We start from the raw sequence: 21,697 nt of genomic DNA, 5'->3' as shown, positions 1-21,697 counted from the left end.
ATGTTGCGGATTTCCTATGGAAAATAGGTCCTAACTATAACTACCTACTGGCGACCGCCAGTAGGTAATATAGATATACATATCATTATTTATATATATATATATATATATAAAAATATATATTTAAAATATATATATAAATATGTGAAAAAAAAATTTATTTAAAAAAAAAATATATATATATTCACTGAGAAAACCATAGGTTTCAGGGGCGTTATAGTTAGCTGGACATTTCCCTCGTACAAAAGCCTAGAAATTCCCCTGTTATAGTTAGTTCAGCCAACTATAACTCGCGCCCCCGCAGAGCACTGCTGATGACATCACATATTACATCACTCATGACATGGTCAGTGACATCACTGATGACATCACTGATGACATCTCAAATGACATAACTGATGACGTCATCCATGTGATAAATTAGTGCATCTTCTCACATCCTAATAAAACTTTTGATACACTGACTCAAAATTTCAGACGGCCATTTTGAAAACCATAGATACTCCAATACCAATAACTACATACCCACTCATTGACTCTTAGGTCTACATACACCTCCACTCACTCACCTGTACAGTCACTCATACTTACAGTCACTCCGTACAAGACTATCATATGCATTTATACACCTATATAGACACTCACACACCGCCAATCATCAATTGAGGTACTGACACACCTAGTCAGTCGTGCAAGTAATTAAACACAGTCCAATTTACTCACCTATACAGTTAACACACTCAAGTTCACTTACTCATAAAAATAGTACCACATTCTTACGCTCTTATACAATCATTGATACAAGCACACACTCATCCATACAGCCACTCTCACAATCACACACTCTCACATATTCCCACTTATATACTCTTACACACATATATACTGCCTTTCACATATGTAGTTAGTCACACATGTACCACTGAGATATACATTCAATCCCTAACACACCCATACATACACTCAGCCAACCATACAGTCCATCACAGATGTACTCTTAAAACCATGCACCCATAGAATCACCCACTCACACATCTATGCATAGAGTCACACACACCCTACCCACACAAACACTCAGGCACCCATACAGATACTCAGACAACCAATCAATAACCCATATAGACACTCATATAGCTATTCACAAACCCATGCAGCCACTTATACACCTACACAAAGACACATACAGACATTCACAGTTTAGTCACTAGTCTGCAGTAAGATACATTTAATGACTCACTTATAGAGTCAGTTACGCACCTAGAAAATCATCCATTCACACACTTGTACACCCACTCATTGTTCAACAGACCTTTCCCTATATATATTAAACATATTAAAACTGTACAGAAACACATACTCACTGGATGAGGTCATCAGTGATGTCATTTGAGATGTCATCAGTGATGTCACCGACCATGTCATGAGTGATTTAATATGTGACGTCATCAGCAGTGCATTGCGGGCGCGCGAGTTATAGTTAGCTGAACTAGCTATAACGGGGGAATTTCTATGGTTTTGTACAAGTGAAATGTCCAACTAACTATAATGCCCCTGAAACCTATGGTTTTTTCAGTGAATTTCTAAGTTTTTTAAATGCTAATTTCTAACTATAACGTGACGGAAACCTATTTTTTTAGTGAATATATATATATTTATTATACTATGTATACATGTGAAAATGTCTCGGTCCGCCTGTTTGCCTCGGTGGCACAGAAAAAATGGGTGGAACTGATGTCAGCACGCCGACGAGGTCCTCTTATGGCTCCGATGACTTAATACGGTGTCACGAGCGGAGCCGTGCTATTATGACGTCCTCGTCGACGTAGGAGAGCTAGGAAAGAATTTCCGTGGAATGCTGGTACAGGGGATATTCACCTAAGTGTTCAGGCTAGTCCTTTGGGAGCAACTGTTTATTTTGCCACTCCAGAAGCCAAAACCTGTGATCTGAGGGCAGAGGCCCTGCAGATGGCACACGAGGTGGGGTGCCCAGTCGTGTGCACCGGCGGGGCAGCGAAGTGACAACCACCACAACCCACAAAAAGGTAACGAGGGCACTGAATAACACAGGATCTTCTCTTTGAATCTGGCAGGAACAACAAAGTTAAAATGCCCAAGTATCAAAATGTAGAATTAGTGCTACAACGGTCTTCAAGAGGACCTGCGATGCCGCTTCTGCCTCCCGGACCCTGGTGGCGGCACATGGGTCACGCGGTACAGTCATACTGCGGTGGGACGCACACTCGTTGACCTCTCATGGCCCTGCTCCACACTTCAGGGAGGACGCTTTCCATTAGCTATGTTTTCTGATGACGTGTTGCGTGAAGAACCAGAACCAATTGGGCCTGGCGGCGCAGGGTACTCCTTAATCTCCTGGGTTCTCCTGCTTCAGCTAACAGAGACACGGGGACACTCTGTGGGCGTAAAAGATCACATTTTATTAGCTGCAGCTAGTACAGTTGTCCTAGAAGTACACACGGTATGTTCTCAGGAGACTGCCACTTCACTCCGTGGCGCACAATCTTATATAGTACATAGATAACATATACAAAACATACATAGAGGACCAATAAGAAGAGTTCAGGAATAAGTCAGAGCCAATAGAAAGATTTGGAAAACAAGGTATCGAGTAACTCGAAGAAGCCTCTCCTCCAACGGTGTTTGCCATCCCTCCCACAGGTTAAGGTATTAACATGTCTGTAACTGGTTTGCAGGTGGCAAGATACGTTTGTGTGTTTTGGAGGACAGTTGTGAAACAAGAGAATACGAGCGGAGGACAGCGAAGGCCAGAAGACAAGATAAGATCAGGAGAGAATAGTGTGAACCAGCAGATAGTTAAGACAGGGATTAGGAAAACCAGACAGGAATTAGTGTACTCGGCCAGTCTCTAACACCAGCTTCGTAAACAGAGGCACAAGGCTATTTTGACACAATATTGCAGGAAAAGCAGAAAAGACTTCGTTCGTTGTGCTGCCTGAGTGAGAGCAACACAAAATGGCGGCAGAGCACAAAATGGTGGCTCAATGCGATCGTGATCGAAAATCGAATTTCCTCAGACCCTCCTTTTGCCAGAACTCAGGCAAGATACATAGACTTACGTCAATCTGAGTCGATGTCGATGGCCATGAGGTCATCAAGCTGTTGCTGTAACATCATTCTAATATTCTCTGTTCTTTGTGTCTTGGGTTTTGGGATGCACATAGTAGCACAAAGATCGCAGATGGCGGGACCACAGTGCATACAAAGGCAACAAGAGAAAATTATGGCTAAAACCATACCGAGGAATGTTAGTACCTTCCAACCCCATTTGGACAGTAGTCCCCAAAACCATCCCAATAATGACCAATCTCCTTCGTCCTGATGAATCGACTCAGAGATTATATGTAATTTAGAGATGGCCTGGTATACTGTCGGAGCGTCATCAGGTATATAAATACAGCAACTTGATTTGATCAATTTACAGACTCCAGCACGATCTGCAAGAATAACATCTAGGGCAACTCGGTTCTGTAAAGTCATAAGACGATCCGCTTGTAGTTCTGCTGTAATATTACTTAAAGCTCCTACAGTGATGTCTATGGTAGTCTCTACGACACGAACCAGTTGCCTCATATTCCTGCTGTTTGCCATAGGACCCCAAAAAGGAAGAAATCCCTTTAGGAAGTCTCCTCCCTCTTGTCCTGCTGTGTCTTTGGAATCAATAATTCCTCTGCCATATCTGTTTTTATGGAAATTTGAAGAAGCGGTGTATGTAGGGGGAAGAAGAAAAGCTATATAGCAAGTTCCAGAAAAACCAGTCGGCAACCACGTATAGGCTCTATCATGACAGATGAAATATGGGCCCTGAGATGGCACTAATGGCGTCAAATTCTGAGAAGAGTGGATGTAAGTATAGGAACAAAAGCTTTTTCTTTGTTCGGGGTCAGTAGTTTGACCATTGATTTGCAAACAGAAATTGCCTTGATGAGGTACAGTCCAAATCGGTGGAGATTTTCCTTGTTTAACCTTATCACTAAGACTTGTGATGTAATGAGTGACATTCCAATTAGCGTATGCTTTTCTTTCATCGACAGCAATTTTGCTATTTTCCATGATTTTAGCCATAGCTACCATTCCCTTTATCAATGAACTATGACTGAAATCTGGTCCACCAATATAAGAACTGACAGGTCGTTTAAATCGGCTTTGATAAGCGTTAGAGAAAATTACAAAATAAGCCCAAGCAGAACCTTCATAAGAGAATGGAAGGACTAAATATGGCATCCCTTTTTCTGTGGTATGAGGCATTAATCCACACACCCAACAATCAGTTGTATTAATTACTAATTGGTGTTGGTGTAATAATTGAATAAACAAATTATTGTAGTATTCGATTCTTCTAATGAGTTCATGTTGAGGAAGTGTATGAAAGAGATGCGGAGAGAATAAGAATAGAATAAGAATAGAATAAGAAGGCACAGTAACAGAAGAAGGGACAACTTTTTGCTGCATAGCATAAACAATCCAACCTATACACGCCAATAGAATACACAATAATATGAAAACACATAAAGTTATACCACAACGACTGTATATTATTTTACAATGACTGTTTTTCATTTTGTTCTTTCTCTCTCTTTCGCCTAATGTAGTTTCCATCTTCTAAATGGATGCTCACGGCAATCTTCCTTAATCACTTGATCACGATTGTCTGCCGTCCTATGATACTGCAAGTCCTGCAGGCCTATTGCCACTACTCAGGTCACAACCAAGACTCCTACCGTGACCCTACAACCGGGATAGAAACTACATAGAAGAGAGATTTTTCAATTTTTCTTCTTCAGTCTGGGTCTCAAATCGTAATGGGTTTTATCAGGTACAGTCTGATCCTGAAACAGTGTTCGTGGGTTTGTGGTATTCAGACGAAAATGTGATGGTACAGCTTCTTGGAAAATGTCGTTGCTTTCTTTTTCCGACAGTGTTCCATTCAAGCGTGCATCACTAAAGGGTACAAATCGTGGAACCTTCTCGCTTTCAGAGTCACTTATACCCTTGCGGACCCACTGTTCAAAGGGCAAAGGCAAAGGAACCTTCTTGCAGTGCACGCTGTGAATCCAGTTTTTCTTTCCTTCAACCTTCACTGCTGTACAAGTTGTTAGGAGGACCTGACGGGGTTCCCTCCAACGAGGCTCGAAATTCTTCGTCCTTTGAAAATTCTTCACGCAAACCCAGTCACCTGGTCGGATGGAATGACCTGAGTCTGTGGAGGCCTCTGGCAGAGCGCTCTGAACCTGTTGATGAAGAACACGCAATTTAGTTGTAAGGTCGTGCAAGTAATCAATCAACATTGGGTATGGCAAGTCTGAATACTTTTTAGGGCGAGGGACTCCCCATATATTGGCTGGGCGTCCAAAAACTACCTCATAAGGGCTAAGTCCCAAACGAGAATGCACAGCCGTTCTGGTAGATAGAAGAGCCAAAGGTAGGGCATCAGGCCAACTAAGGCCTGTACTAGCCTGCACTTCAGCAAGCTTGAGATTTAGGGTGCCATTATAGCACTCCACTAGACCCGCTGACTGTGGATGGTTTGCCGCATGGAATTTTTGTCTTATACCAAGACCTGCACAAACCTTTTGCATGACTTGGCCCACAAATTCGCTCCCATTGTCACTCCAGACAATGCGCGGCAAACCAAATCTAGGGAAAAACTCTTTTAGAAGTACTTTGGCTGTAGATAAAGCAGTATTATCTTTCAGGGGGTAAGCCTCTATCCATCGGGAAAAGGCACATACCATCACTAGAACATATTTGAGATTGTTGCATCGTTCCATGTGAATGTAATCGATTTGCAACACCTCAAATGGATAGGTCGGAGGAGCAAAGTGACCTGCTGGAGTTGGGGTTCCCTTTCCCGGATTATACATTAAGCAAATAATGCAATGTTTCACTATATTGTCTGCACACTTCGGGATTCCTTCGTTTTGCCATACTGGAGCCAGAAGCTTGCATATTCCTTTCGCACTTAGGTGAGCTGGACCATGCGCCATAGTAACTACAGGTAGTACATAGGCATCTGGTAACAGCCAACGTTGGGTGCTCGGATAATTCTACCCAACACCCCATCTCATCTAACATTCCTGTACTTTCTTTCCACCTACTCAATTCTTTCTCTGTAGCTTCTTCTCTTCTTGAATTGATTTCACACTTTCTACTGTATCCTCATACATTCCTCTTTCTCTGACCCAATTTGCAGGGCCTGCAACATACATGCGACTTGTAGCATCTCTGGCTGTCTTTTTCGCTACTTCATCCGCAAATGCATTCCCGTGACCAACATCGTCAACAATCTTCCTATGTGCGCTACACTTCACAATTGCTATCTGGGTAGGCACAGCAAGTGACTCAAGAAGATCAGTCACCAATTGACCATGCTGTATCTTAGTGCCGTGGTAAGTAAGGAATCCCCTTTCTTTCCACAAACGTCCAAAATTGAACGCCTCACCAAAAGTATACTGACTGTCGGTGTACACGTTCACTCTTTTTCCTTTGGATAACACACACGCTCTGGTTAAGGCTATTAGTTCATCTGCCTGAGCTGAATTATGTCTGATGCGTGCTGTTTCCACGACTGTATGCAAGGTTGTAACAGCATAGGCTGAAGTTGTCTCTCCATTAGGAAGCTTAAAACAAGAACCATCTACCCATAGCGTTCCATCCGGATTCACTAATGGCGTATCTGTTAAGTCAATTCTACCTTTTGTTTCTTCCTCAGTACGAAAGAAACAATCATGTTGTTCCTGAATACCTTTCTCTTCTGGAAGAGGCAACAGAGTAGCTGGATTTAAAGTATTACATCGTTTGATGTGCACGTGACTAGCCAAAAGCGTCAGCTCATATCCAGTCAAACGAGCACTCGTAAGATGCTGTGTTTTTGTTCTGTTTAGCAAAGTATCCACTGCATGTTGCACCATAACAATGAGAGTATTATCTAGTACCACTCCAGCAGACTGTTTAATATAAATTGCTGCTGCTGCTGTTGCTTTAAGACAACTAGGCAATGCTTTAGCTACTGGATCTAACGTAGCCGAAAAATAGGCACATGGCTGCTGTTTATCTCCAAATCGCTGCGTTAAAACTGACAACGCACAACCTTCTCTTTCGTGAACGTAAAGCGTAAAAGGCTTACTGTAATCAGGAGTACCTAGTACAGGAGCAGAACACAGAGCAGCACGTAAGTCAGTAAAGCTCCTCTGACAGTCGTCAGTCCATGGAAGAGGCTGAGGCGTATCTTTCAAAGTGAGTGCCAACAAAGGTTTGGCCAACAGAGAGAAGTTAGGGATCCACTGCCTACAATAGGAAGTAATGCCCAAAAAGGCACGTACCTCTCTTTGTGTGGATGGCACAGACATTTGCGCAATAGCTTGGATACGTTCTGGGGTTAATCGTCTTCCCTCCTTTGATAAGAGATGACCCAAGTAGGTAACCTCTCGGCGAACATATTGTAGCTTAGAAGGTGAAACCTTATGATTAAGATCGGATAAGTGTCGCAACAATGCAACCGTCACATTCTTACATATATCCTCTGAATCAGCAGCGATTAACAAATCGTCCATGTACTGAATGAGAGCAGCACCAGACGGCAAAGAAAAAGCATCAAGATGACATTTCAGAGCTTGACTATAAATAGAGGGACTTTCACAATAGTCTTGAGGTGCGCGTTTGAACCGGAAGCTTCGGCCTCCAAGAGAGAAGCCAAAAATATCCCTACTCTCTTCGGCAATGGGAATACTAAAGAAAGCATTTTTCAGATCGATAACAGAAAACCAAACCGCTGTAGAAGGTATCATCGTCAACAGCGCAGTGATATCTGGGACAACAGGAAACTGTGGTACAACAATTTTGTTTACCTCCCGAAGATCAATTACAAAACGATAAACAGGAGGTTGAGAAGGATCAGTGCGTTTAAGAACAGGAAGAATAGGGCTATTACATATGTTACCTCTCGTTTCCTCAACCACATCCTTCTGAATCAAATCATGAATGATTTCCAAAAGCGCTCTTTCACCTTCAGTGGAAATTCTATATTGAGGAACGCGTGGCAATTCAGCATTGGGCTTGAGAGTAACAAGATAAGGTGGAATTTCAAGACAACCAACATCATTTGGACCCGTGGCCCAAAGCGTTGTAGGAAGAGAGAGCAATTCAGGTGGGAATTGATCTTTAGACAAATACATTGAAGAAGTCAGTTTCTGTCCTAAAGTGAGATATACACCAGAAGGAGAACAAGATATTGTGGCATGCAGTCTTTTCAATAGATCCAAGCCCAATAGATTCTCGCCGCAACCATTCGTTAAGAGAAGCGGAACTTCTAAATCATAAGGGCCAATTGAAATAGGCAAAAGGCAAGAAACCGGATTATGAACTGGGGCACCAGAAAAACCTATAGATACATTCGTTAAGCCAGACAAAGGTGCCCCAGGGAGTTTTGAATGAATGATAGAACTTCTCATCGCACCAGTATCTAAAAGAAATGGCTCTGAAACACCCATTGTAGTGACATTAACATAAGGTCCATTCTGATCTACTGGAATCAACACAACTCCCTTACTTTGTCCATGGCTATCCTAGTTAACATGAAGACTTTCATTCTTGCCTTCAATATAACAATCCCCATTGTAATACTGTGTAGACCGAGCGTTTTGCTGATCAAAGTAGTTCACAGAACTAGAGGGAGGAAGGGAACGCTGTTCTTGGGTCAATATACCTCGACCTCTACCTCTGTTTGTTGACTCGAGGCCAGCACGACCTCGTGGAGCAGATAATGTCCCATTACGCTGCAATAAAACCGGACAACTATTCTTGAAATGACCTTCCTCTCTACAATAGGCACATTGATTAAGACCTAACAAAGGTCGCGGAATATATGGCTCAGGCTTTTGATACACTCTCTGAAACTGCGGAGGCTGTTGAAACTGGGGCTGAGCATAACGAGGTGGATAAGCCTGTTGCAAGAGAACCTTAGTTTTCAATTCTTTAGTCTTTTTCTCTTGCTTATCTTTTTCTTCTTTATCTCTATTTTCATAATATTGAGCAGTAGCCAATATATGAGCTGGAGAAGAAACAGCCCACGAACTCTCGGAGTCTTTCAACTTATGCGACAGCTCGGGAAGCAAATTAAGTACGAACTTATCTACAAATAATCGCTGTCCACCCTCCGTAGTCATGTCCTGACCACTGTGATCAATGAATGTCTCCTCAAAACGAGTAAAGAAATCGGAGACACTCTCATCTTCTTCTGTTTACACGCGGCTAGTTTATCCCAGTTAACTCTCAAGACAGGCATCATCGTTTTCATTAATGTAATAATCCTACCAGGGAGTTCTGAAATCAAAGCCTCGGGTTTCGCACCACCCACTTGGTTTCTATCTGCGGCAATTATAGCATCCCAATCAGCACCTAATTCTTGGGCATGATTCTCTTTACGAATCCTAGCCCATAATGCTTGTGGAACTACATTCCCCATCAACATATCAATATCTGCTAAATTCATGATGCAGGCTTCAACAATTTGTGACAATTCTTTATAATAACCTGCAGGGTTTTTACGAGGAGCCGGTAAAGACTGTTTAAGAGCCAAAACTTCAGACCTTTTCCAGGGCACATGTACCCATATTCGCTGGAAATGAGCAGGAATAGCTAGATTACCACCTGCTGCCGGAACCTCTTCTCTCCATACCGGAGGAACCTCTCTCATTGGATAATTTTTCAGTGTCAACCTGACTGAGGGATCGGAATCTAGAAAAGTCTGTGAAATAAATAAGGTTCTAAAGGAAACAAGTGTCTTTACAGCGTCCTCAACCTTAGAACCCACAATGAGTCCCTTATCAAAATTTGCCTGAATATCTAACAGACCCTGAGGAACCGAACCCAAGTCCATATCCTCCCAACCTTTAATAAGAGTATCACACATAGTATTGAAGACATATCTGTGCGTAGGCGCATTCCACTGTGAGAAGGTAGGCATAATGTCGGGTACGCTATACCGAGGACCCTTCTCAATCCATTTGCGAGCGAGAGAGTCCAACCTTTCTCGTTCTTCGGAAGCTGGGAACTGACTACGAGACTGTCTTCGAGAAAAAGCCGGAGACACATTTAATGCCTCAAAGAAAGGTGATAAAAGACCAGAGACCGTTTCTGTGAGTCGTTTACGCATGGACGGAGAATTGGACATAAGAATAGGGGACAAAGTATTAGGCGAACTAACGGAAGGGAAATCAGTAATTACCGAAGGAGCGGAAGGCGTAGAAGATGAAGGTAAAGGAGTCGAAGGCAAAGCTGGAAAAGGCGGCAATACTTGAGGGGGCAAATGTGGAAGAGCCGGAGCAAGCGGAGGCGCAACTGGCGACTGAACAGGCTGTAACAACGGGGGTGCATTAGCACCTTGTACATAGGGTGGAGGCAATCTTAATAGGTGAGACATCAAGGGATCTTCCTCTAAATCCTTTCTTTTATCAGAGGGGGAAGTTGGCAACATCGGATAGCATTTATCTATTGCTGTCTCTCTGAAATTTCCATTGTATTAACAACTTCATCATCTTTAAACTGCTGAGCAGCCTGTATAATTGACATACCCTGTGCTTTCTTATCTCGTTTTTCTTGCCTAATTTTTCTCTGTTTGGCTTCCTTATGCCAAAGGCGGAAAGAGTCAAACATTGCCGGCCGGGCTTTTCTTTTAAATAAAATAGTTTCCAAATTATCTAGTATGTTGGGCTCAAAGCTACCATTTTAAAACACCATCATTCTTCGTGTATCGGATCCATGCCTCGTTAAAGGCAATGGGGCCAACACCATGTTTAGAATAGAGCTCATAAGTGGGAGTTCCAACCGCAGGAATCGGACAAGAGTCCTCCAGCCGGGAATCCCTATTACAACCAAAACAACAAAGTTTCTCAAACTTAGTCAGACCAGGCATCGTTTTTTCACTGGACTGTTCACAAACATCAAGGGGGTTAAATACTTAACACAGCACAAGTGTACTTACTTCTCGGCTTCGTTTATTGCAATACCCGAATCAAAGACCCAAAGAACCTAAGAACCAAAGAACCAAAGAACCAAATGTGGGAGCGACCCACCAATACTTAACTAAGATGTCTTCTTACACCAACAGAGGCCCCGTCTATCGTCTCGCTTTACCATACATCATCGAAAAGAGGGCCAAGGCAGGGCGGCAGTCAGGGCAGCAGTCGTCAGTAGCCGTCAGGAAGGAGTAACCACGCTGCAAAAGACCTTCGGACCACTTTCGACATACAGGGGTCGCTTGACGTGGCTCGCGATTCCTCCAGAATTTTCTTGCGGGGTTCCTCACGACCTTCAGGCAGAGCCACTACCTCTGAAGCCGCCCCACGTTGGACGCCAGTTGAAAAACCAGAACCAATTGGGCCTGGCGGCGCAGGGTACGCCTTAATCTCCTGGGTTCTCCTGCTTCAGCTTAGAGAGACACGGGGATACTCTGTCGGCGTAAAAGATCAGATTTTATTAGCTGCAGCTAGTACAGTTGTCCTAGAAGTACACACGGTATGTTCTCAGGAGACTGCCACTTCACTCCGTGCTGCACAATCTTATATAGTACATAGATAACATATACATTAACAAATAACACACCTAAAACATACATAGAGGACCAATAAGAATAGTTCAGGAATAAGTCAGAGCCAATAGAAAGATTTGGAAAACATGTATCGAATAACTCGAAGAAGCCTCTCCTCCAACGGTGTTTGCCATCCCTCCCACAGGTTAAGGTATTAACATGTCTGTAACTGGTTTGCAGGTGGCAAGATACGTTCGTGTGTTTTGGAGGACAGTTGTGAAACAAGAGAATACGAGCGGAGGACAGCGAAGGCCAGAAGACAAGATAAGATCAGGAGAGAATAGTGTGAACCAACAGATAGTTAAGACAGGGATTAGGAAAACCAGACAGGGATTAGTGTACTCGGCCAGTCTCTAACAGCAGCTTCGTAAACAGAGGCACAAGGCTATTTTGACACAATATTGCAGGAAAAGCAGAAAAGACTTCGTTCGCCGTGCTGCCTGAGTGAGGGCAACACAAAATGGCGGCAGAGCACAAAATGGCGGCTCAATGCGATCGTGATCGAAAATCGAATTTCCTCACGCGGCGGCCTCGTCCAACAACAGAACTCCTTTAGATCCAAACAGACTCTTCCACTTTCTCACCGGAAGTGAAACCAGGCTACGCGGGCACTTTCACAATACAACAGCTGGGAATGCACTTTCCGGTAGAAAAACACATTCCTTCCTCCTAATTAATCAAATAAACGTCTCACTGAAGAACAGGAGCCAGCTTCGATCAGTAAACAGCCGTTACAACAACTTTTTTACATCGCGATACCATTACAACGCATTCATTACCACGCATGTGTTGTACATCGCGAAGTCATTACTACACATTTTTTTAGAATGCATGGTCATTTACCACGCATGCCTTTACAACAAATTTTGCTGGAAAGGTATGTATGGTAAATGACCATGCGTTCTAAAAAACATGCAGACGATCCACGTTGTTGTAAGGAAACAGAGGCTGTTCCGTTTCCTCACAACGACGTGCACCGCCCCTCAGAGACGATGTGAAGCAGGAACCACGAGGAGAGAGGAACCACGAGGAGTGAGAGGTAAGGGGGATTGGGCATGGGGTGTCTTTTTTCCTAGGCTTTAGGGTAGTGCAGTGGTGTTTGGGTAGTGTAGGGGGTCGTGCTGGGGGTAGTGTTTTAGGGTTTAGGGTAGTGTAGTGGTGTTTGGGTAGTGTAGGGGGTCATGCTGGGGTAGTGTTTTAGGGTTTAGGGTAGTGCAGTGGTGTTTGAGTAGTGTAGGGGGTCATGCTGGTGGTAGTGTTTTAGGGTTTAGGGTAGTGCAGTGGTGTTTGTGTAGTCTAGAGGGTCATGCTTGGGGTAGTGTTTTATGGTTTAGGGTAGTGCAGTAGTGCTGGGGATTCGTGCTGGGGTAATGTTGTAGGGTTTAGGGTAGTGCAATGGTGTGTGGGTAGTGTAGGGGGTCATGCTGGGGTAGTGTTTTAGGGTTTAGGGTAGTGCAGTGGTGTTTGAGTAGTGTAGGGGGTCATGCTGGTGGTAGTGTTTTAGGGTTTAGGGTAGTGCAGTGGTGTTTGTGTAGTGTAGGGGGTCGTGCTGGGGGTCGTGTTTTAGGGTTTAGGGTCGTGCAGTGGTGTTTGGGTAGTGTAGGGGGTCGTGCTGGGGGTAGATTTTGGGTTTAGGGTAGTGAAGTGGTGTTTGGGTAGTGTAGGGAGTCATGCTGGGGGTAGTGTTTTAGGGTTTAGGGTAGTGCAGTGGTGTTTGTGTAGTGTAGGGGGTTGTGCTGGGGTTAGTGTTTTAGGGTTTATGGTAGTGCAGTGGAGTTTGGGTAGTGTAGGGAATAGTGCTAGGGTAGTGTTTTAGGGTTTAGGGTAGTGCAGTGGTGTTTGTGTGGTGTAGGGGGTCGTGCTGGGGTAGTGTTTTAGGGTTTAGGGTAGTGCAGTGGTATTTGTGTAGTGTAGGGGGTCATGCTGGGTTCTAGTGTCTTAGGGTTTAGGGTAGTGTAGTGGCGTTTGGGTAGTGTAGGGGGTCATGCTGGGGTAGTGTTTTAGGGTAGTGCAGTGGTGTTTGAGTAGTGTAGGGGGTCATGCTGGTGGTAGTGTTTTAGGGTTTAGGGTAGTGCAGTGGTGCTGGGGATTCGTGCTGGGGTAGTGTTTTAGGGTTTAGGGTAGTGCAGTGGTGTATGGGTAGTGTAGGGGGTCATGCTGGGGTAGTGTTTTAGGGTTTAGGGTAGTGCAACGGTGTTTGAGTAGTGTAGGGGTCGTGCTGGGGGTAGTGTTTTATGGTTTAGGGTAGTGCAGTGGTGTTTGGGTAGTGTAGGGGTCGTGCTGGAGGTAGATTTTGGGTTTAGGGTAGTGCAGTGGTGTTTGGGTAGTGTAGGGAGTCATGCTGGGGGTAGTGTTTTAGGGTTTAGGGTAGTGCAGTGGTGTTTGTATAGTGTAGGGGGTTGTGCTGGGGGTAGTGTTTTAGGGTTTATGGTAGAGCAGTGGTGTTTGGGTAGTGTAGAGAGTAGTGCTGGGGTAGTGTTTTAGGGTTTAGGGTAGTGCAGTGGTGTTTGTGTAGTGTAGGGGGTCGTGCTGGGTTCTAGTGTTTTAGGGTTTAGGGTCGTGCAGTGGTGTTTGGGTAGTGTAGGGGGTCGTGCTGGGGGTAGATTTTGGGTTTAGGGTAGTGAAGTGGTGTTTGGGTAGTGTAGGGAGTCATGCTGGGGGTAGTGTTTTAGGGTTTAGGGTAGTGCAGTGGTGTTTGTGTAGTGTAGGGGGTTGTGCTGGGGTTAGTGTTTTAGGGTTTATGGTAGTGCAGTGGAGTTTGGGTAGTGTAGGGAGTAGTGCTAGGGTAGTGTTTTAGGGTTTAGGGTAGTGCAGTGGTGTTTGTGTGGTGTAGGGGGTCGTGCTGGGGTAGTGTTTTAGGGTTTAGGGTAGTGCAGTGGTGTTTGTGTAGTGTAGGGGGTCATGCTGGGTTCTAGTGTCTTAGGGTTTAGGGTAGTGTAGTGGTGTTTTGGTAGTGTAGGGGGTCATGCTGTGGTAGTGTTTTAGGGTAGTGCAGTGGTGTTTGAGTAGTGTAGGGGGTCATGCTGGTGGCAGTGTTTTAGGGTTTAGGGTAGTGCAGTGGTGCTGGGGATTCGTGCTGGGGTAGTGTTTTAGGGTTTAGGGTAGTGCAGTGGTGTATGGGTAGTGTAGGGGGTCATGCTGGGGTAGTGTTTTAGGGTTTAGGGTAGTGCAGTGGTGTTTGAGTAGTGTAGGGGTCGTGCTGGGGGTAGTGTTTTATGGTTTAGGGTAGTGCAGTGGTGTTTGGGTAGTGTAGGGGGTCATGCTGGAGGTAGATTTTGGGTTTAGGGTAGTGCAGTGGTGTTTGGGTAGTGTAGGGAGTCATGCTGGGGGTAGTGTTTTAGGGTTTAGGGTAGTGCAGTGGTGTTTGTATAGTGTAGGGGGTTGTGCTGGGGGTAGTGTTTTAGGGTTTATGGTAGAGCAGTGGTGTTTGGGTAGTGTAGAGAGTAGTGCTGGGGTAGTATTTTAGGGTTTAGGGTAGTGCAGTGGTGTGTGTGTAGTGTAGGGGGTCGTGCTGGGTTCTAGTGTTTTAGGGTTTAGGGTAGTGCAGTGGTGTTTGTGTAGTGTAGGGGGTCGTGTTTTAGGGTTTAGGGTCGTGCAGTGGTGTTTGGGTAGTGAAGGGGGTCGTGCTGGGGGTAGTGTTTTAGGGTTTAGGGTAGTGCAGTGGTGTTTGTGTAGTGTAGGGGGTCATGCTTGGTTAGATTTAGTGTTTAGGGTAGTGCATTGGTGTTTGTGTAGTGTAGGGGGTCATGCTGGGGTAGTGTTTTAGGTTTTAAGGCAGTGCAGTGGTGTTTGTGTAGTGAAGGGGGTCGTGCTGGGGGTAGTGTTTTAGGGTTTAGGGTAGTGCAGTGGTGTTTGTGTAGTGTAGGGGGTCGTGCTGGGGGTAGTGTTTTAGGGTTTAGGGTAGTGCAGTGGTGTTTGGGTAGTGTAGGGAGTCGTGCTGGTGGTAGTGTTTTAGGGTTTAGGGTAGTGCAGTGGTGTTTGGGTAGTAGAGGGGGTAGTCTTTTAGGATTTAGGGTAGTGCGCCCAACCAGCCACAATATCCGTGGACAAAGGGGATCCTGACTCTTTTGAACGCTCCGCCAATTGAATAATTTGGGTCAAGGGCCCTACCACGTCCAAGACCTATCAATTCCTTTCTTGGGATCCCTCATATACTTGGAGAAAAACGTACATAGTTTCTCATCAATTTCAGGCGTATGTGCCATCTTCCCCTTCAGTGAGGGCCTGGGTCATTCTCCCCTCATCCTACTCCTGACCTCCCTTTCAAGGGGCTGATGGATTTTCCCCACCACATACTCTGCCACTTTGGTGTCAGGGGTCCACTCCGCCGACCTAGGATGGTAAATTTGGGTAGGCTCGAACATGTCCGAGTGGATCTCGTCCCCAACCTGGGACTGAGAGGAGTGGGACTCTGGATGCCAGGGATGCCCCGCGTCCTTATCCTCATCGGAGGAGAAATCGTCCTCCGATACACCCTCTCCCTCTAAGGGAAACCCGCCGTCGGGCTCTACAATAGTAGTGACAGTGTTGCAATTTTCTCAGGACTCCTCCTCCCGGCAGGGTGCATGTTTTAGCGTTCCGCACTCTTGAGGAAGGTCTCCGCAAGTTTATCAAATCCTTCCAAGTGCCCCGCGTTATGCTTAACGGCCCTTTTATTCCCTATCTGGGAGCTACTGGGACCCGTCACCACCAGATCTGGGTCACTGAACACCCCAGGGATGCTTTTCACCAGCTTATCAACCTGATCCCTAAGAGGAGCCAGCGCCCTAGAACTAGCCAGAGAGAGGGCTTGGTCCACTGCTGGAGGTAGATGTTGGGGGGCCATTCCTCCTCCACTTCCTGGTAGGAGGAGTAAAAACGGTCTTCTGGAGAAGACATGATAGCAGAGGGTGTGAGCACAGAAGAAATGCCCTTAAAATCCTTAAGGCAGCCCCCTCGCCGGTGCTCCAACAGCTGGGCTTTCCCCGAAGCTGTTATAAGAATAGACTGAGGCGCAATACCAATTACCACCACCAGGCGGTGCTGGTCACTAACGTGGCCCTGTGGAGAAATCACCGCGTAGCGGTGTCAAAATTAGGCGAGAGTTGGTCTGGAGTCAAGCAGACACTAAAGGAGTGACCGGATTCCCAAACGTGCGTAAAGACCAGCGGGAGCGCTCGACGGACCAGACGCCCATGACAGGATCTCACCACGCGCAGAGCGCACAGCGGGAGAAACTGCGAGGGGGAGAACGCTCTCGGGCAAGATCCTGCTGCGCAGGCAATATGAAACAATACCAAGGCAATAATGCTAATAACGTGCACAAGAAACCGCTATACAAACAGCAACAACGTCAGATTAAGCCAAGAATGTAAGGAATGCACTTAACTGACGAGCAGTGAAGAAAGAGGAATCGGAAGGGACGTCACGATATTATATACGATGGACTGTGATATGATTGGACTATAGTTGCCTTGGAGACTACCCCCCTAATGGTTTATGGGTTGTGTAGTCTTTTGTTTAATGATTGTTGTGTTACGTTTTCTTTGAACTGCTATGCAAATAAAGTGAGGAAAGATATGCATAATCCTCGCCACTGTCCTGCCATAGAATTCATTAAACTCTATTCGATCTGATTTAGAAACATTGATCCTAAAAGTGTACATAAAAACAGTAAATCCTCTTTCCTAATACAATACAGTGAGAATTAATTAAAACCAGTAGGTAAAAACGGGTGTTACAAAGCCCGGTTCAGAGCAACTTCAGGTGAACAGAATCGTAAAGTTCAAAGTTTCGCAAGATCAATTTCATGTACTTCGTGCAACATACGCAATAAGGGGTCCAAGTAAGATGTAACGCTCCAATACCTGACCAGTCTGCACTATATAAAACTGCAGAAAAACTACAAATAAAATGTGTTTTGCACACTTCTGTCATTGGGCTATATGTGGGTTACATCTGGATGATATTTGTGCTACATTTGGGCTCTTTTTTCTCTGGTGGCCATCTTGGGAGATTTATTTGTTATGAAGTTTTCTAATTTCTTCATTTACTGCAGTCTCCTCAGTAGGAAATGCTTTCAGTTTTTTACTTTTATTCCATCAAGAAGGCATTCAGATGTGTCCACATTTGCCATAAATTCAGAATGTTAGCACTCTAGTTGTTCATTTGATCACTGTAGTAAAGCTACTGCTCACCAGGGAGTTAACTGGAAGTCTACTGCTGGTATTGAAAGTGATTGTTTCAGTCTGCATGTCAGAATTTTCTAATGAAATAGAAGAGGATTTGAGATCTCACTTAAAACATGCCCTACATTTTCTTTCGGCAGAACTAACCATAATTTCTATGGCAAAATGAACCCCCTCATTTTGTTCCTTGTTAAATTAAATGTTTTAAGTGTTACCAGTCTATTCCAATCAAGATGGCTTCAGGTGTGCCATAATTTTGTCATAAGTAAGACTGTTAGCTTTCTAGTTGTTCTTTAGAACACTCTGGGTAGCTGCAGTAGAACACAAAGGCATCAACTGACAGGCTGCTCCTGTTGAAATATAACAGGAAGATTTTTGAGATCTCACTTAAAACATGTCCTAATTTTTCTTTTTACAGCACTAACCATAATTTCTATGGCAAAATGAACCCCCTCATTTTGTTCCTTTTTAAATTAAATGTTTTAAGAGTTACCAGTTTATTCTAATCAAGATGGCTTCAGGTGTTCCATAATGTTGTCATAAGTAAGACTGTTAGCTCTCTAGTTGTTCTTTAGAACACTCTTGGAAGCTGCAGTAGAACACAAAGGCATTAACTGACAGGCTGCTCCTGTTGAAATATAACAGGAAGATATTTGAGATCTCACTTAAAACATGTCCTAATTTTTCTTTCTACAGCACTAACCATAATTTCTATGACAAAATGACCCCCCTCATTTTGTTCCTTTTTAAATTAAATGTTTTAAGAGTTACCAGTTTATTCCAATCAAGATGGCTTCAGGTGTGCCATCATTTTGTCATAAGTAAAACTGTTAGCGCTCTAGTTGTTCTTTAGAACACTCTGGGAAGCAGCAGTAGAACACAAAGGCATTAACTGACAGGCTGCTCCCGATGAAATATAACAGGAAGATATTTGAGATCTCACTTAAAACATGTCCTATTTGTCTTTCTACAGCACTAACCATAATTTCTATGACAAAATGAACCCCCTCATTCTGTTCTTTTTTAAATTAAATGTTTTAAGTGTTACCAGTTTATTCCAATCAAGATGGCTTCAGGTGGGCCATACTTTTGTCATAAGTAAGGCTGTTAGCGATCTAGTTGTTCTTTAGAACGCTCTGAGAAGCTGCAGTAGAACACAAAGGAATCAACTGACAGTCTCTGCCCTTGTTGGATGTACATGATTTACTGAGAATGACAGACTTCATTCTCACATGACTGAGAAAGATAATGTGAATTTACAGAAAATATGCTCTCATTTTAGCTTCAGTTTTCTCTCAAACATGATTCATGATATCCCAGCAGAAGGTTTTTCACAGGGTAAAATCACCTTAGAACACACCACTATTCCTGAAATTAGTATGGTACCATCAACAAATGAATTCTAATGTAACCAAAATCTGTTATCACCCTTTATAGTTCTCCTTTTGGTAACCCTCAAAATCTTCGATTCACTACAATGCATTTCAATGGGGTACTATCATGTATATTGGTCCCAAGATGCCTGCCAGCAATTCCAGGATGAAGTGCTGACAGCCAATCAGATCTCACGATGAGATGTGTCGTTAGGCTCCGCCCAGATATTGAATCTTTTTCTAATTTCTCATGAACTACTGAATGGATTAACACCATTTAACAAAAAGGGATCTTTCTGAACCAAGGGCTACCTTTTCGCCAAATTTTGTGTAATTCCGTTCAGCAGTTCGGGCTGTAGCCGTGTCTAAAGTTTCCTATGGGAATTAACATGGAGAAAGCATGTTTTGGGACCCCCCTTTTTTCTCGGCCCCCGCTTGTCGAATCACCCCGAAACTTTTAAGATAGGAGCTGACTGGAGCGCCCCACGAGCTTTGAAAATTTCGCGAAGATTCGTCAACTGACGCCAACGTTATTGGGAAAAGAATGTTACAATTTCCCTATGGATAATAGGTCCTAACTATAACTACCTACTGGCGACCGCCAGTAGGTAATATATGCATATATATACGTGTGTATATTTATGTATATATATATATATATATATATATCTCCAAGCCAGAAATTCAGTGCAAAGCACTGAAAGCGCCTTCCCCCTTCCTCTTTATGCGGCGGTCCGCGGCATGGCGGCGAGACAAAAAACGTCAAACAAACGCTGTGTCTTCCTTGAATAACAGCAGCCGCGGACAACAGAAAGCTTTTAAGCAGCAATTTATTTTAATCAGAGAGCGGCAACTCGAAGCATTTCGGGACCAGGTCCCTTGTTCACGAGTACCGTGGCTTTGTTTACAATGCATTTAAATAAACATGTGACTTACAAAAAATAAAAAGTGAAGACAGACTGTTACACAAGAAGTTACTTCACTCCTTTTGAACAACTATCCTTTCAAAATATTATTGCAGTGCTGATTTTATTTTTTTGACAGGCGCTAGTTTATAATTTCAGATTTAACAGTTTTCTGAAAGAACAATTAATACTCGTGGGCTTATTTTAAATATACTTAACGTAAACGCAATGACAATGATACAGCGTAATTGTATATAAACCTTCGTCAATCGATATCAAATATGATTACATAGATTTTTTAGAAAACAATCACAGATGGCCCAAATGGGTCTTAATCTGCACAATAATACATTCTCATAATAAAAGCCCATACGTTCTACCAATGCCATATCATAAGCCCAAGTGGGCTGTGTCACTGAAAACTGAAGATATTTTTGCTCTTGAGCATTTCTTCATTTTTACCGCATAGACAAAATCTGTAAAAATCCAAGAAAAAAGAAGAAACTGTTTAAAACATTAAACCTTTATCCCTTTAACCACAGTGAAAAATTAAATTTAAAAAATGACTCATTGGCATAACCATTCTTAAAATCAACAAAATCATTGCTTCAATTCTAATAGACCACTATTAATAAATGACAGACAGTGAATTGGAAACTCCAAAATCAGAATAAATTGATCACAATAACAAAATAGAGAAAGACCGTGAAAAGGAATCAATGAATGGAAAGCAGATAACATATATTTACAAAGATCTGCTGAATGTCAAACGTTGAAAATCTTCAGACCTAGTTTAACCCAAATGAACTGCTAGTTCCTCATCGCAGTTATGGCCTAATGGTGCTAACGTTCTGTACTGGATAATGAGTTTGGACTCAAAACGTCGCAGACTTTGTATTCTGTTTCCTCCCCTTTCATTCATTTTAACTGTACCAAGTACGACAAAGCTTAGGAGATTGCTGTTTTGTCCATGATGGCTTTGGAAATGTCGCGCTACTGGGTACTGTTTGTCCCCATTCTTTATTGCGCATAAATGTTCCAATACTCTTTTTTTTTTCTTTTCGCCTTGTGAATAGTGCTCCCTATGTATGCTTTCTGACAGGGACAGAAAAGAGCGTAAACTGCAAATTCCGTATTGCAGGACGTGTGTTTCCTGATTTCAAAAGGCCTGCAATTCGGTGAAAGTATACATTCTTTTCTATTTTTACTTCTTTTTGCAGGCTTTACAATTCCTGCATGTAAAAAATCCTCGTATTCCTAATGTTCTTGTCACAGATGGCTCTACTGCTCTACATAGTGTGTCTCTAAGAGATTTAGTTTTCTTAAAGGTAATTTGTGGGAAGCTTTCAACGCTACTGGCTATATCTTTGTCTGTTTGTAAGACTGGCCAAAATGTATTTAAGCTTTTCCGAATCTCCTGTGCTTGTCTAGAAAAGGTGGTTATGAATCTTATCTTTTCTTGTGATTCACTCTTTTCCTTGTCTTTTCTCAACTAAAAGGGAAGCTCTTGCTATATTAACGACTTTCATTTTCGCTTTCTCAATAACTGACCGTGCGTACCCTCTTTCAAGGAACCTTTTGATCATGACTTTCTCTTCTGCATTGAAGCTCTCAGCACTACTGCAATTT

At 43.5% G+C, this 21,697-nt stretch overlaps 1 long non-coding RNA gene across 1 annotated transcript in view; it reads right to left on the bottom strand.

The window, feature by feature from the left end:
• Positions 1–2,414: 2,414 nt before the first annotated feature.
• Positions 2,415–21,697, bottom strand: part of LOC146857884 (uncharacterized) — a 59,370-nt gene continuing 40,087 nt past the window's right edge. Inside the window, exon 2 of the long non-coding RNA XR_014979962.1 lies at positions 2,415–5,267. This is a non-coding gene — a long non-coding RNA (uncharacterized LOC146857884). The remainder of the gene's footprint in view (positions 5,268–21,697) is intronic.

This window comes from Triturus cristatus, chromosome 3_2 (assembly GCF_964204655.1).
Source record: "Triturus cristatus chromosome 3_2, aTriCri1.1, whole genome shotgun sequence".
In the NCBI taxonomy this organism is placed as follows: Eukaryota; Metazoa; Chordata; class Amphibia; order Caudata; family Salamandridae; genus Triturus; species Triturus cristatus.
Note: the sequence above shows the minus strand (reverse complement) of the source record. Positions and strands in the feature narration are given on the sequence as shown.